General features: G+C 38.0%; 1 long non-coding RNA gene across 1 annotated transcript; it reads right to left on the minus strand.

Moving 5' to 3' along the window:
- Nucleotides 1-2,922: 2,922 nt before the first annotated feature.
- On the minus strand, nt 2,923-10,096 carry LOC128812800 (uncharacterized). The gene is made up of 3 exons (XR_008438839.1): nt 9,885-10,096; nt 6,316-6,382; nt 2,923-3,005 (listed from the first exon to the last, which is right to left on the minus strand). It is a non-coding gene; the product is annotated as an uncharacterized LOC128812800 (long non-coding RNA).
- Between the last annotated feature and the right edge of the window lie 4,561 nt (nt 10,097-14,657).

Genomic DNA, 14,657 nt, shown 5'->3' on the forward strand with positions numbered 1-14,657 from the left:
ATGCTATCTGTATGTACAAATAAATGACAATCACTTCCTGTAGTGAAACTGTTGGGCTACAGGTTGCTAATTCTAAGCCTGAAACTTTAAGGGATTAAAAAACCCCACAAAGTTAATTTTGTCTACATTTCTGTGCTGCTTGCCCCATTCTGGAATTTTCTGCTTTTAAAAATTTTCTAACCAAGTCTGCTCATTTTTCACTTTTTTTTCTTCTTTAAACCAGACTTTCTTAAAAAGCAGGAAACCCCACCAGGAAACCCTTACCTCCCCAGGCACCTCAGTTTCATTTTCAGATTGGAGTTCATATTTGATTTTAGCTGTAAGTGAAAATAAGTGTATCGCAGTCTCCCTTCACTTGCACGACAAAGCAATCCTGCAGATTAGATTGGCACAAGAAACAATTCCCTCCCATCTTAGAAGATACTCCAGACTGAAAAAATCAGGATGGGTGCTGATTGTTCAAACGTTAACACAGGTGTGTGGTAAACATTACAGCAAAGCTGCCCTCAGCACACCTGATTCAAGGCAGTGCTGTTTGCCCCCTCTTTCTGAGCACTGTATTTACAGGCTAACACAGAGAAGGGTACAGTTAAAGAAAAAAAAAAACAACAACCCAAAGATAGACACACCAGAACATTTGGCACCTTACAAAAAACAAAAAAAAAAAAACTAAAAAAAAAACAAAAAAAAAAAAAAAAACAAAAAAACAAAAAACAAAACCCAAAAAACCCCAAAAAACCAAAACAAAACAAAAAAACCAAAACGTTGCAACATAAATAATTTCCTAGGACAGATATGTAACTTTGGAAATTTATTACTTTTCTTACTGCCTTTGCAGAGCAAACAGGTACAAGAGAGCTCAAAAAGGCTGGGATAAAGCAAAAGTATGTAATATACTTCAGTGGGCTAACTACATATTCGTTGAAAATTACAAATTTGGCTTCATAAAGTACAGATGTCTGGGACACATGATAGCTACCACAGAAATTGCTGTAATAATTACATGAAATTATGACTAATTACTAATTACTAGTATATACAGGGTGTTTCACCTTATCAGATGGTATATTCACGCACGCAGGAACAGATATAACATGTAGTAAACACAGGAATCAAGATTCCATGCCACACATTCCTCTTCCTGTTGACTGTTATGGATCTGAGGAACAGATCTAAAGGGATCCTTTAATTAATACTAATAATTGATTAGCAGATCAGAAACAATGACAACTACTTAACTGCATTTTGCAAAACCTGTGGAGAAGTTCTGCTGTTTGTTTTTATTTTATACTGGAATGATAATAAAGCCTGTTAAGTGGTCTTGCAAAAATAACTACTTTCAAATTGTTGGGCTGGGGTGGAAAGTGCCAGGTTTTGACCTATTTGCCATTCTGGGAGAGCAATGTCTTTCCAGAGAGGCAACATTCAACATGTGCATCAAAACCCTACTGCTCAGAACTTCATCTAACCCTTTTTTTCTTTTCTTTTTTTTTTTTTTTTTAATGGAAGTAAGGATAAAACAAAAATCTATGTATATCTTGCTCCCCCTTGAAAATGTCTCAGTAGCAAAGATATTCAATGAGTAGGAAAAGGACGAGTGAAATAAAACCTTTTTATCAACTTTGTTGCTATAAATAGAAGCAAAGGACCATTGATAAAACAATTGTCATACTTTCACACTGCACCCTAAGTCCTCTAGAGAGCATTCAGGATTGTAAGATCACATGTGGAGGTGCAAGCAAGCAGAGGACTTTTCATGTTCTTTGCCTCGTGATGTTATTTCCATAAGAAAAAGCTGGAAGTTGAAACTGTGACAACTTGCACTGACCCATGGGAATGCAAACATCTATCTCCTGATAACGTCGAGATAATGCACGTCACCACCGCAGCCAGCATGAGGACACTTGTCTTCACTCATTTTATATCCACTCTATCACATTCCTGGCCACACTTCCGTATCTGTGCTTTCAACACACTCCATACATTCCTCCAGTGAAGTGCACAACTCACTTGTTCAAACAGAACTGGGCAGCACAATTACACTTTCCTTGCTGCAGCTGAACAATACCCAAAAGCTACTTAAAATGGCTATTCTAGAAGGTCCGTATTCCACACCCCGTATTTCACAGCCTTCCTTTTTCTGTTCATAAGGAGTTTGGCTGTAGCCTCGAGCTAGTCTTTCCTTCTACAAGACAGAAACAGTGTTACACTCAGTCTGTGAAATCTGAAAACAACGCAGGAGAAAAGCACACATGCAAGACTTCTTGTTTGCCATCCATTATTCTATTGATAATTTCTCCATTGTGCTGAAACCATAACCTTATACTGCATCCATCTGACAAATTAGCTCAGTTTCTAATATCAGAAATAGTAATAGAACTCTCATTTTTAGAATTCTTTGACTTTTTTTTTCTGGATAAAGCCCCACTGCAAAAATGTTCCATTAATGTTTTGAGGATATTGCAGGGAAGATGGAAAAAATGCTAAACAAAAGAAAGAAATACTATGAAGAAGAATTGTGTTTTGTCTTTTGCCTGTTCCAAAAGTGCAGAATGGGAACAGGGGAAAGAGAGCGGGCAAAACCCAAACTGAAAATATTTCATTTTGCAGAAATGTATTATTTTTAACATTTCTCTAACTGGCAAATAAAAACATTGACAGTCATGTGAAAAGTAAAACACTTTCCTCACTGAATTTTGTTTCAGAAAACCTCTAGGAAGTTCTGACTGCATTTAACTCTTTAAAAATCAAAATACAGTTGAGTTAGATCAAATATAATGCTGAGATCAATTAATTTATACTGGTTTATATTGGTTACTTTCAACATTGAAATTATAGTAATCAAAAGGGCATTACCTTTCAGGTATTTACTAGTGAGGCCAAGGTAACTGGTATTACCTGCTGGACTCCAGTGCAGCACAGGGGAGCTTCTCCTGTATCTGATGTTACCTCAAGGGAAGAGTCATTTGTCTCTGTTTCCATCTCAGATGTCTTCTCACCCTTCCCTGGAGATGACACATTGAATTAAACCATTTTTATGGTGATTAGGAATCCAACCTAAAGTCCACTGGATTCATGAGTGTGGATTTCAATAGGTGTCAGATGTGACCTGGATTTCTTGGCTGAGGCCACAGACTCTGCTTTAGGCTGCAGATTTTTTCTTCTCCTCAGGGTCTGCTTACCAGTGTATTTCCAGAGGGGATAGAGATTTCACATTTTTTACAATGATGCCACTAATCTTACATCTTTTTAGTATACATTTTCTTTGAAGAGCCTCCCCTCGCTGCCAACTTTCTGGTATTTATCACTTGTGTTACAGTTTCTAGGTAGTGGTGTACATTGCACAGTGAATTTGTCTGATATTCATCTTGAGAGGCAAGCAGCGTGATTTTTTACCTATCTGGTGGTAGAATGGATGAACAACATGAGCCACAGGATACACATTTTAACTGGAAAAATTAAGATTTAAATTTAGAAACGAGCAATTTTTCAGTTAAACATTTACCAGATGTGATGTTGTGGCACATGCCAAATTCCTTGAAAAGCAAGGAAAACAACACCTGAAGTTTAACACCAGTCATAGAAAGGAGTGTCTTCAAAGATCTGAATGTTTGGATTTTTTAAAATTACTTCTATTTTAAGGGTACAACTTGTGGGTGCTGTTCAAAAGACTGTGAGTTTTTATGCACAATTGAATACAGTGACCAATTTTCACAGAACAAATTACACTGTCAATTTACTGCTGCTGTTCTAAATAAAAGGTATTTTCCTTGCACACCAACTATAAAACTTCAGTCACTTAAATTACACAGATTGATCTGCCTATGGTGGAAATTACAAATTAAGCTTTATTTATCTGGGAGGGTGCTATGCATCTGTTCTAACCTCTAGACAAATTACTACACAATCCAGTGTCTGCTAATAAGGTATTCACAGACTCTAAAACTGAAAATACAACCCTCTTTGCCTAAAATCCTTCAGACCTATCAACCCTTAGAAACTAATGCTGGAAAACAGTTCTGCTATGTAACTCAAAGGTCAGCAAGATGGAGGAAGAACACACAGTGATTTTTGAAGGCAGTAAAAGAAGAGAGACCTTTAAGTAAATAATAACAAATGAAGGACATTAGTTGACCCAATCAGCAGAAATGGGATGAAGAATGAAGAAGGAAGGCTGTGCTATTTGGGCTGATGGCTGAAAACTTCATTTTTACTTGTACCTGGAAATGCTTAGGCAGCTGTTGCACAATTTGAGAACTTTGAGAACAGGCTGCAAGCAAGGCATACTCTGAGGAGACCATATGAGAAAGAAACTGCTTTGTCATCCGAGTTTCCAGATATCCTTCAGCCTTAGGTACAATGCATTCCAGTAATTCAGCTTAAAAATTAATAAGACCATAAATAATTGTTTAACGTCTCCTACATGGATTCAAAACGTTGCAGAACACATGGATGATCACTTTTGCTACCATGGCTTTTGGTAAGATCCCTCAGTGTAGGGGGAACAGGACTTTCCTTTCTCTAGCTCCCATCAGTTGCTTCTACCAAGCCAGCCTGCTGGAAACCTCTTATTTAGGTCTGAAGTTGAAGCACAGCAAGGGGAAGAGCACCATCTGTGCTCAGCCACAGCACTCCTCCTCCCAAAAGACAAGCTGGACACATACAGTAAGTACACACGTTTTCAGAATATGAGACCTCCTGCCCTTGAGGCCATGGTCAGCAGGAGGGGTGACAAAGCAGAAGCCTGTGGTGCATGACAGCAGTCAGGGCAAATTAACCATTGCCCGCTCTATTCACAAAGAGAAAAGAATGGAGCCATTCAAGAGCAAATCCATCTGTCCCTGTGAGGGTTCACAAGAGTGTCAGAGAAACCTCACGGTCAACAGTCTCTAAGTGCTGGCACACAGGAATCCAGCAGAATCAGCATGGTAACTTGATGCTTTATCCACTGCCAGGGTGCTGTTTTCACAGCCTGTGTGCTTCCTGGCTGAGCAGCACTGGAATCTACCTGAAGGCTGAAAGTCTGTAGAGTGCTACCTTTGCAAAGACCAGTGGGGGAAAACAGAGGCAAGGCAAGAAAACTGGCCATTTTCATCACAAAGTGAGGGTTTCTGGGACGTGAAGGAAACAACTGCTTATTTAACAGCCAGTTATCATATTTCCATACAAAATGTACTGACAGCACATCTAGGAAACATCATTAGAACACCTTTATTAGGGACCTAACCAGTGTCTTTGTCTTTAGATGAACCTGTTTGTGTTCATGGACTGTCTAAAGAAGTCTGTGAACTACACACTTTAACATAAGCCAGATTAATATACGCTGCATTAGTAATGATCACTGAAGAACTCGCAAAATATGGATCACAGGTATGGATTGCAGGTAACTGCAAGCATTGATGCCCTCCTATATTTGCAGAATGTGGACAAACTTCTGTGGAGCCTGCTCTACCTCATGCATCTCCACAGACACTAAGTCACATGCTGGAGATAATATGTCAACTGGCAACACTGAGTCACAGCTCATCAAGATATAGAAGATTATGAACACAGATTATGAATATCTGTACAGTTGCTAGGAATACTTTGCTAGGAATTTCAGCAAGTCTAAGGAGTGAGACCATAACTTTCCCCCCTTTCCTTTTCCCCTTCTCTTTCTCAATTTAGGACAAACCAAGTCTAAAAAGCCTAGGAGAATGCAACAGTCCTCTGACCTCCTTCTGCAGGAATAATTTCCAAAAGGTCCAGGAGAATTTATGCCATTCCTTGAGTGGAAGACATCAGTCTCTCTTCATAGCCTTCATGTCCTTTCAAACAGCCTTGACTGAAGTCCAAGCCTAAGAAATTCAAGGCATGTATGATGCCAGCTTTGGCAGCCTATGTGAGAGCTCCATCTCATCCTTCACGCAGCCTGGAGAGTTCTGACAGAGAAGCAAACTGAAAACTGAAAGTATGATTCAGAACACTAACAGAAAATTGCAGTTAGTCCTTCCCTAGGTTTATTTGGAACTGTTCTCTTTCTTTGTATTTCCAGCAAACCCTCTGGTTTAGCAGTAGTAGCTAATCCATTCAGTCAAAACATTCTTTTTGTGGAGCAGCACAAGAGAGTCCCAAAAATACACAGACCATGTGCACAGCCAGGCCTCTCCCTCCAGTCAATAAGAAAAGGTGGAATCTCACTGTGAGGACAGGGCTTGTGCAAGGGTCACCCATTATCTAGAAGAAATACTTAAAACTCACTAACTTCCAAAAAGGATGAGGTTTCAGATCAGATGGAATAAAGATTGCCAAGGAAATGAAATGCCAGATGCTTACCTTAAGCTGGCTGCTTTATACTTGCTCTTGAGTATGCCTCACATTTTTCACCATTAAATGGAAAGAGCTATTAAAAAAATACCAAATAATAAGAACATAACAAGTGCATAACAATCATAAAATAATATATTTTTCTAATGTTTCAGCTGTCTGAAGTTTAGTTTTCTGGTGTAAAAGAGATAACTATATATCTTCTGATTTTATTGGCTGCTGATTACACTAATTATCATAAAAAATTACTACCACTAATAAAAATTCTATTATAAGTTACTTATAGTAATCTCTAGGGTACTATACTTAGCTTAGAAAAGATCGTAATTACACTGCATTACGGGAGAATTTGTTTCCTGAAGCAGCTTTAACACTGTCTGTTTCTTTTAACACTTTAAAGTTGTTGGTTTTTTTTTTTTCCTCTTTCCCTTTTCAGGTCAAATGTTGCCTGTTATTTTCACTGTGCAGGATGTGATTTTATCCCAGAATAATGATCCATCTCTTTTTCAAGTGACGCAAATGAAGTTTTAAAATCACAAATATCTGGGTGGGTTTCACCTCCCGAGGGGGTTAGCATGTCTCAATGGAAGGATACATAAAAGGGAAGACCTAACACTCTCCGCCCAAAGGGAAACACATTCTGTATAAAATTGCTGGAAGCTAGTGGGTGTTCACGAAAAATACAATGTTCGGATTTTATTTGACAAGACAACAATTGTTATTTTCCCTTTTAGATACTTCGCATTTTACCATCTGTGAGGTTGATGACTCTTAAATGACCTTAAATCATACTGCTGTTAATGGCAGTGGTTACAGGCAAATGTGGAATTCTGTGTGCTACCTGCCTCGGACTGAACATCAAATTAAATAGCTTTACTTTGATAGCTGACACCGTAGTAAATAACCTCAAAGTCCAACTAATTAAAACAAAACTGAAACAGTGGCCATTTCTTTTAGAAAGGGTTTCAATGCTTCAATAGCAGGGCTAATCAACATCTTAATTAACAGTCATATAAAATGAAATAGCCCATTTGAGTTGCTTTAAAATAGACAACTTATTTATGCAAAGACTAGTGGCATATTAATTGCTAACACTAAGAAAAAATACGCCTTTGAGCTTTACAGCTTCCTTTGCAGCCAAGTATTTGAGAACTAAATTGTGGAAAAAGCATATTACAGTAGTTAATTTTATGACAGACATGAACCAGAAGCAGAAGTGGATGTGGGAAAGTTTTGTGATGTGTTTCAGTTTTCTAGTTGTTTCTTTTATTCCAAATGAGATTAATTAATCAAAGTAGCCCCATAATATTCCTATTCTATTCAAGTTAAACATCCAGGGTTTAGTCCTGGGAGACACTGACCAAACTGGCTGTGATCCAATAGAACAGTTAACTCCAAGTACAGGCATCTTCCCACTGAGCTGGGCAGCTCAAGATCCTTTGGTTCAGGAGAGCTCAGGAGCCTGCAGGACTGACCCCTCTCTTCCCTGATCCTGCAGCATGCACACACACTCCACACTGACCCAGGCGAACAATCAAAGGGCTACTCATTTGAGTAAGCATTTCCAGGATCAGGTCCCAAATGACTCATCTCCAATTAGTCTATGCCAGGTTGTATCTTTAAATAGCTTTCATTTACTAATGTGTGCGAGGAAGGAGCAGCAGAGAGGAATTACATTTCCTTTCCTAATTACTTTACTTTTGTTGACATCTTGGAATAAGTTTTTACTTTCAGAGGAGAAGAGTTGATTTACACTACAGAAAGAGCACAGCAAGCATGAGAAAATTATTTGCCCTTCCTCCTGCCAGGCATCCATTTCCTTTTCACTGTTGCTAACAATGCGCTAACTATTTATGCATTTGTCAAAGGATCCCAACATAAAAAAACTATATTTAAATCACTTCACTACAAAGTGAAAACACAAGGTAATGATTCAGACTCTATTTAAGTAATGATAATATTTGTACAGACTGCCTGGCGAGCATGCTGGTAGGTGGCAGGAGCTCAGTACAGTCCTACATGGTCAGCAGAAGAAAATTGAAATAGCATTTAATTTTCTTTTTTAAAAAATAGATTTTCATTTCAGACCTGGAAATATGCACCATGTCTCATTCCCCTGATTAAAGCCTGATTACATTGCATTTTTCAATGAAGCTGAAAATGAGGTAGGTTTGTTAGCAGGAGATTCATTGGACCTTGCAAGTGCCCAAGACAAAATTTTATTTGTCTACATCAATGAGTTACTTTTTTATTTTGCAGGTTTTGCCCACTCAATCCACAGCTAGAACTAACAGTAACTCAGACTGCCCTGCCCAGCCAGCCCAGAATTTAAGGACAGGCAGATGAGGGAAACAAACTGGGATTCTCCACATTGGAAGCATGTTGAGACTGAAGTGCATTGGCAAGGTAAAAAGGCAACAGGCTGTACCTACTCCACAAAGGACATCAACCCTTCTGCCATCAGTCTGGCTCTTCTTACAAGCTGTGGATGAGTATAACCTCATACTCAAAACTTGGAAATCAAATATGGAGCCCAAACACTACCATAATTTATCTAAAGCGTAGTCATATAATAAGCAAAGGCACTGCAGAAAATTGTACCTTTCACTGAAATCTTAAACACAAGAACAAATGGAAAAAAACACTGACACTCATTTTAGCCACCAAAAAAACCCATATTGTTTAAGGACAGATTTGCAAATGGGTTTAAGAAGGCCCATACACTTCTGTTTTCAAACTGGGTAGCTAAAAAGAGTCTGTAGTATCTGTTGTACACTCAGGTTGTCTAAAAGTCTGACCCTCTAAAATACAGATGTTTTGCAGCAAATGACAACTGTAGATAAACATACACATCTGACAAACTTGATAGCTTCCTAAGATTTGCAGAGTTAATGGTGCAATCAATTTTCTATTTATTCACCCATACTATACACATATATTTGACCACATTGCAAATTATAAGTGCCACACATAATTTTATCACAAAATTCACATTAATTTCCAATTCAGTGAGGGAGGAGACAGAAGCTGCTAAAATGGCTACATGCTTTCCTCTCTTTTGCTCAGTTTGACATGTCTTTGCACATTGTATGACATAGTAAAATAATCCTGAGAGACTGGGATTCCACTCAGGCCCTGGGATATTGCGACTTATATGTACTGGGAACTACAGGAGTGAAATTTCAGCTGCTGAAGATCCCACTTTAAAACGTAATGCCTGGTAGCCATGAGAGAGGAGAAATGAGATTTAATTCCAAGTACATATAATGTGAGAAGCTGCCTGTCTTGCTAAGAAACACAGAAGTCTTTGAATCACTGAGGATGGATAATGGCAACATGATAAATTGCGTCCATCTTGGAGGGAACAGGGAGAATCTGAGAAAAATTCAGAAATCATCTTGCCAAAAACTGTAAAACCAACAAAACAAGCAGATTACTGAGGAAAATCACTCAACCACATAGACACGCCTAAATGACAACACTAAAAACATTGGCAGAGAACCACTTTGATAGCTTCTGTTTGTATCCTCTGTTCCCTTTCTTTTTTTCTGTTTTCTTTGTTGCAATGATTTAATTACCTTTTTCCATGTTCCTTGGACCTTTGATTTTCCTTCCCAACTTCCATAAGATACGAGGCACCCAAAACACTAAAACTGTTCAGGTACATAATAGCAAGAGGGTAATGCTGGTGGGTAAGAAACATAATAGAAATCAGAATAACTTTATTAGCTCCAAGTCTGACCTCGAGAATGAATTCATATTTTTCTTTTCTTGGTATACACACTCAAAGCCTTAAGTATCTTATGGGGCTTAAACAATAACTGGAAGACTATGAACTAGAAGCAATTCTATTAAAGCTTTGCCCTGAAGGAAAATTAAGACTTATTCACTTCCTTTTCTAGGGAAATAGAGCACTTCAATACTATGTGTGCTTTTCATTTAATGCATATGTCAATATGCTTTAAAAACATTATTTCTAGCATCGAAAGCTCTCCGTAAGCAAGAGTATTCTGATTAGGTACATACCTGGCTTATGTGAAAGCTTTTAACCCTGGTTCATACCTGGGTACTGGCAGGACAATTACATTCATCTGACCAAAGAGAGGCAGCAAATGAAACATATGGATGATTCAAAACATTGTTCATTTTCCAGTCGATCAAATGCTACATGACCTAATGCAGTGGTCTGCCATAAACAACCTAACATGAAAGAAGTGGTGAGAAGAGAAGTAGTTTTCCTGTTCTCTTGGGAAAAAAAAAGACACATATATCAAAATCCAAAAATGCTAAAAATATCTTATTGAGGCAAGTACCGACTCTTTGATGGAATATTAATTCCTTCAACTTAGTTTAGTTTCCTCTAAGCATTTTGTAGTTAGGAGTACAATGCTACTCAGATCATGTGAAAACTCATCCTGTTTCAGAAAAATTACACAAGGATTTTACATTACCATTTTTTTTACCTGCAGTAAATCAACAGAGCGATATAAACACAAAAGACAAAAAGAGGTTCCTACCCTCTAACACAATGCTTTTTTTTAATTCAATCCAGCTATGACATGAAACCATTGTGCACTGTATTTCTAAATTTTGAAATGCGAATTTCCTCAAACCTTATGAGTCAGGGGAATAGAGTTGCAGGAGAGATTTTCCTCAAGAACAGGTTCCCAGGTAAGTGCTTGCAGGGCTTGTACAGGCTGCTGGGGAGTGCAGCTGCAGTTGCAGGCTTTGAACTCCTGCAGAACATTTCATATCTCATGTCTCCTTTGGATGCAATTTCATTAACTTCAGAACAAATCTGTAGAAATCTACCTAATCTCACAATACTAACAGGGCCTTTGTTTAGATTGCTGATTAAAAGATATTGTATCTGATTCCAATTTGAATGAGGAAATCTTTTTTAAGCGATCCTCTGCTGTGCATGGTAATGTGAGGCAAGGTGGGACCCTTTCCAGCTTTGATGGTGCTGAGATCCTCCCAGCCGCTTTCTACCTTACACAAACCAAACAAGTTAGCTTCTAAGGAGCAGAATGTTTCCCAAGGCCTATTTTCCGTAGTGCTCGTTAACTGAAAGCCCATTAGTTTGAAGGAGCTTCCTCTGTAAGTGAAGAGCAGCAGCCCGCAGCCTGTCCCACCGCACCCGCCCCCCCAGGGTTACTGTGGGCATGTGCCACTTGTCTCCCAACAACCGACTTAATGTGTAACTTGGGCTTAGTTCAAGTTTTGCACCCTTCAGCTTTGTTCACTTCGAACCAATTCTTGTATTAAATGGCCAAAGCAAAGATCTCAAACTTTATTTACCATGTAACCTGTCACTGTGATAAAAAAACCTAAAGCCTTTTTCAACTTTCAAGGAAGAGACAAGACTTGTTTCGTTTTCCCTGGCAGTTACTTCTGCTTTGCAAACCCCATTCAAATGCAGACAGTTACTTTTGAACAGTGAGAGAAGGTGTTAAATTGAGATTATGGTAAACAGCAGATTTCTTTAGTTGGTGAAGAAATTATTTCATGAAGACACAAGAGAATTAAGCAGAGTTTCATGTCACTTACTGTATGTGCTGATCAGAGAGTGAATGATGAGTTTCTTGCTGTGGACAGCTGCTCTGTGGAATACTGTGCAGACTTCAGGTGGAAGAAAAAGAAATTCATGCTTTAAAATGGAAAAAAAAAACCCAAACAACTTCTTAGCCCTTTTGTGCGAAAAATAGACAGATCTTTCTTACCAGATTTATTATTCTATTTACATGTTGCCTGAATGTGTCTAAGAATATTTTGAATTTTTTTTTCTTCTGTGTCTCATTTCACTATTACTGTGACAGCTTGCTTCTGTCAAAGAGAAAAGACTCTTTCTCTTATTATATTCACCAATACTGAGATCTAGGACTTTTTTAGTCTGAAGGGAATGCCACTTTGGTTGATGAGATCTACATAATTTTAGCTATGTTGGGTACCTAGTTATGAGTAGGCAGAAGAGATGTTAAACGTTATTACTATACTGTAAAAGATGGAGCAAGCAGGTATTCCCCACAAACTAGGCTTTATTTTGTAATTCTACCTAGATAGCAGTTATAGCTTCTTTATGTTAGTTGATAGGTATACTTAATAGGCATATAAAAAGGCAAACACTGTAGATCAGATCTTCTCTGAACACATAAAAATTGTTATAAGGGCCAAACTTTTATCAAAACAGCTGACTTGCTAATGGGGCACCACCTCCTGCTGAGCTGGGACCAAACTTGTGTCACGTAGGCAACCTCCAGCTAGAAAGAAGAGGAGCACATGGCCTCCAAACGATGCCTAGGGACTAATGAGAAACAGACTGAAATCTTCCCTTTAACCATAAATGCAAAGCTGTCCATTTTTCTTCTCTCCATAGCAGGGGATGAATGGCCAGTGCTCTGCTACCATTGACTCCCTCTGTTGGCTGTATCCATGTCCTTGAGCTCCTGGCTTTCAGATGGCATGCACATATGCTATTCAGAGCAGCACAGACTGTCATCTCCTTATCTAGTGTGTTATGTGACTACTGAAGTGCCACATGGTTGAACACCAGGAAACATATTGCTTGCTTTCACTATCAATGACCTAGAGGGAAGAATATGCGAGAGAGGAAATTTGCGGTGTGATAAACTGGGGCTGGGACGGGGAAGCAGGTCTAAACAATGGAAGAGCATGACAAAAAAAGTGACTACTAACTTCAAAGATGAAATGCTTGGCCTGCACAAAATGGGGTGCTGCTTATTTAACAGGAATAATACATTAATGGATAGGGCTAGTGCATCAATGCAATCAGAAAACAGAAGATAAACTTTTCACTGGAAGTGAATGTCTTTCAACTTGCCAAAAACTCTTAGCAAAGCCTGTGATTTCTCCTTTACTTTCTGCATTACTATGCAGATGATCAAATTTCTAACAATGTAATTCAAGCCAGTTTCCATTCCTAGGCATGCAATACATTTGTGAAAAGCTAAATCCTGCAGGACTGTGTGTCCTCATTACTACTCAAGATGGTAATTCAGCAAATGACTTCAGCTTCAGTTTCATGAGGTAAGAAACAGCTTTGGGCACACACCACTGCCTTCAGGTATAGGTGCAAGGCAAAATCACAAAGGAACAAAAATCAATTCTGTGCCCTAAAGTACTAATTTAAATGTACCCATTGCATCAGAGCTGTGTAAGAACCCCCACTGCCGTGACATTGCTAAACAAAATAAGTTAACACAGTCAAAGAATATTAATACTGGGACCTAAATTTATGTTATATTAGAACACTTGCATCTCTATTTTGCATGCAGCCACTTACCTTAAGGAGTAAATTCCACTGGAAAAACATGCATAGAGGATATTTCAACCCCAAATTATCCAGTCTAAGCTCACTGGTTTTACTGTGGAAAATGGAACAACTTAGGGACTTGTATAGAATTTACGTTAAAATAGAATAGAGCCTGCATCTGTAGAAAGGCTTTTTTACCTATATAATAAAAGGTACTAGCAGAACATCATATTCAAATGCTGAAGCTTTCTATTATCCTCTGTTAAGTAGTTATTGAGTAGACACACTACTATTTAGCTATGTCCTCAAAACAATTTGATGGGCTTCATCTAAAACTTACACCTTACCAGAAGATAAGATTAGGTTATCTGAGCCTATATAATGCATTCAGTTTTTTTCATTCTCTTTTAATTCTTAATTTGGAATCAAATTAGCCCATATTAAAACCTAATTACTATCTGATACTGAACTGGATTTAAAGCAGGTTTCAGCACTGTTCTGAATTGTGGCCACTGCTTTTAAGAAGTCATGTTTTAAGATAATTCAGATTTAGTAAAAACAAGTTAAGTCCATTTTCATTATTTTCCTTACTATTGAAATTCCTTATGAAATATAAAATATTTGTGCTCCAGTTATTTCTTTATACTGAAAAAAGAAGTAAAGGTGATGTTAAACAAATGAAGATAAGCATCTTTATTTGCCAGTGATGTGGTTTCATTTGTCCCAAAGTACCTTTCTTCTTCTTTGTTAAAATGGTGTCTTCTAGGCATGCATTGGAGCATAGTAATAAAAAATAAATTTGAGGTTGAAGCTGATTAAAACTGAAAGTAAGACTCGATCTGACATGTTATTTTGATTGGGTTTTCAAAGTTCACATAGTTCTAATTTATGTTATGTGTGGTATATATCTTCTTGGTTGAACAATTACATTATTATAAACAATTATAATGCTATGATACATATAATGCGTGGCTCCTGAGCATAAAGTTCTTTAATGATGGCAGACTGTAAAGTGGTACAGTTCACTTTTAAAAGGTCATGCATCTTTTTTCAGTAGATTAACATTTTATCTTTTAAT

Source organism: Vidua macroura, chromosome 11 (assembly GCF_024509145.1).
Source record: "Vidua macroura isolate BioBank_ID:100142 chromosome 11, ASM2450914v1, whole genome shotgun sequence".
NCBI lineage: Eukaryota > Metazoa > Chordata > Aves > Passeriformes > Viduidae > Vidua > Vidua macroura.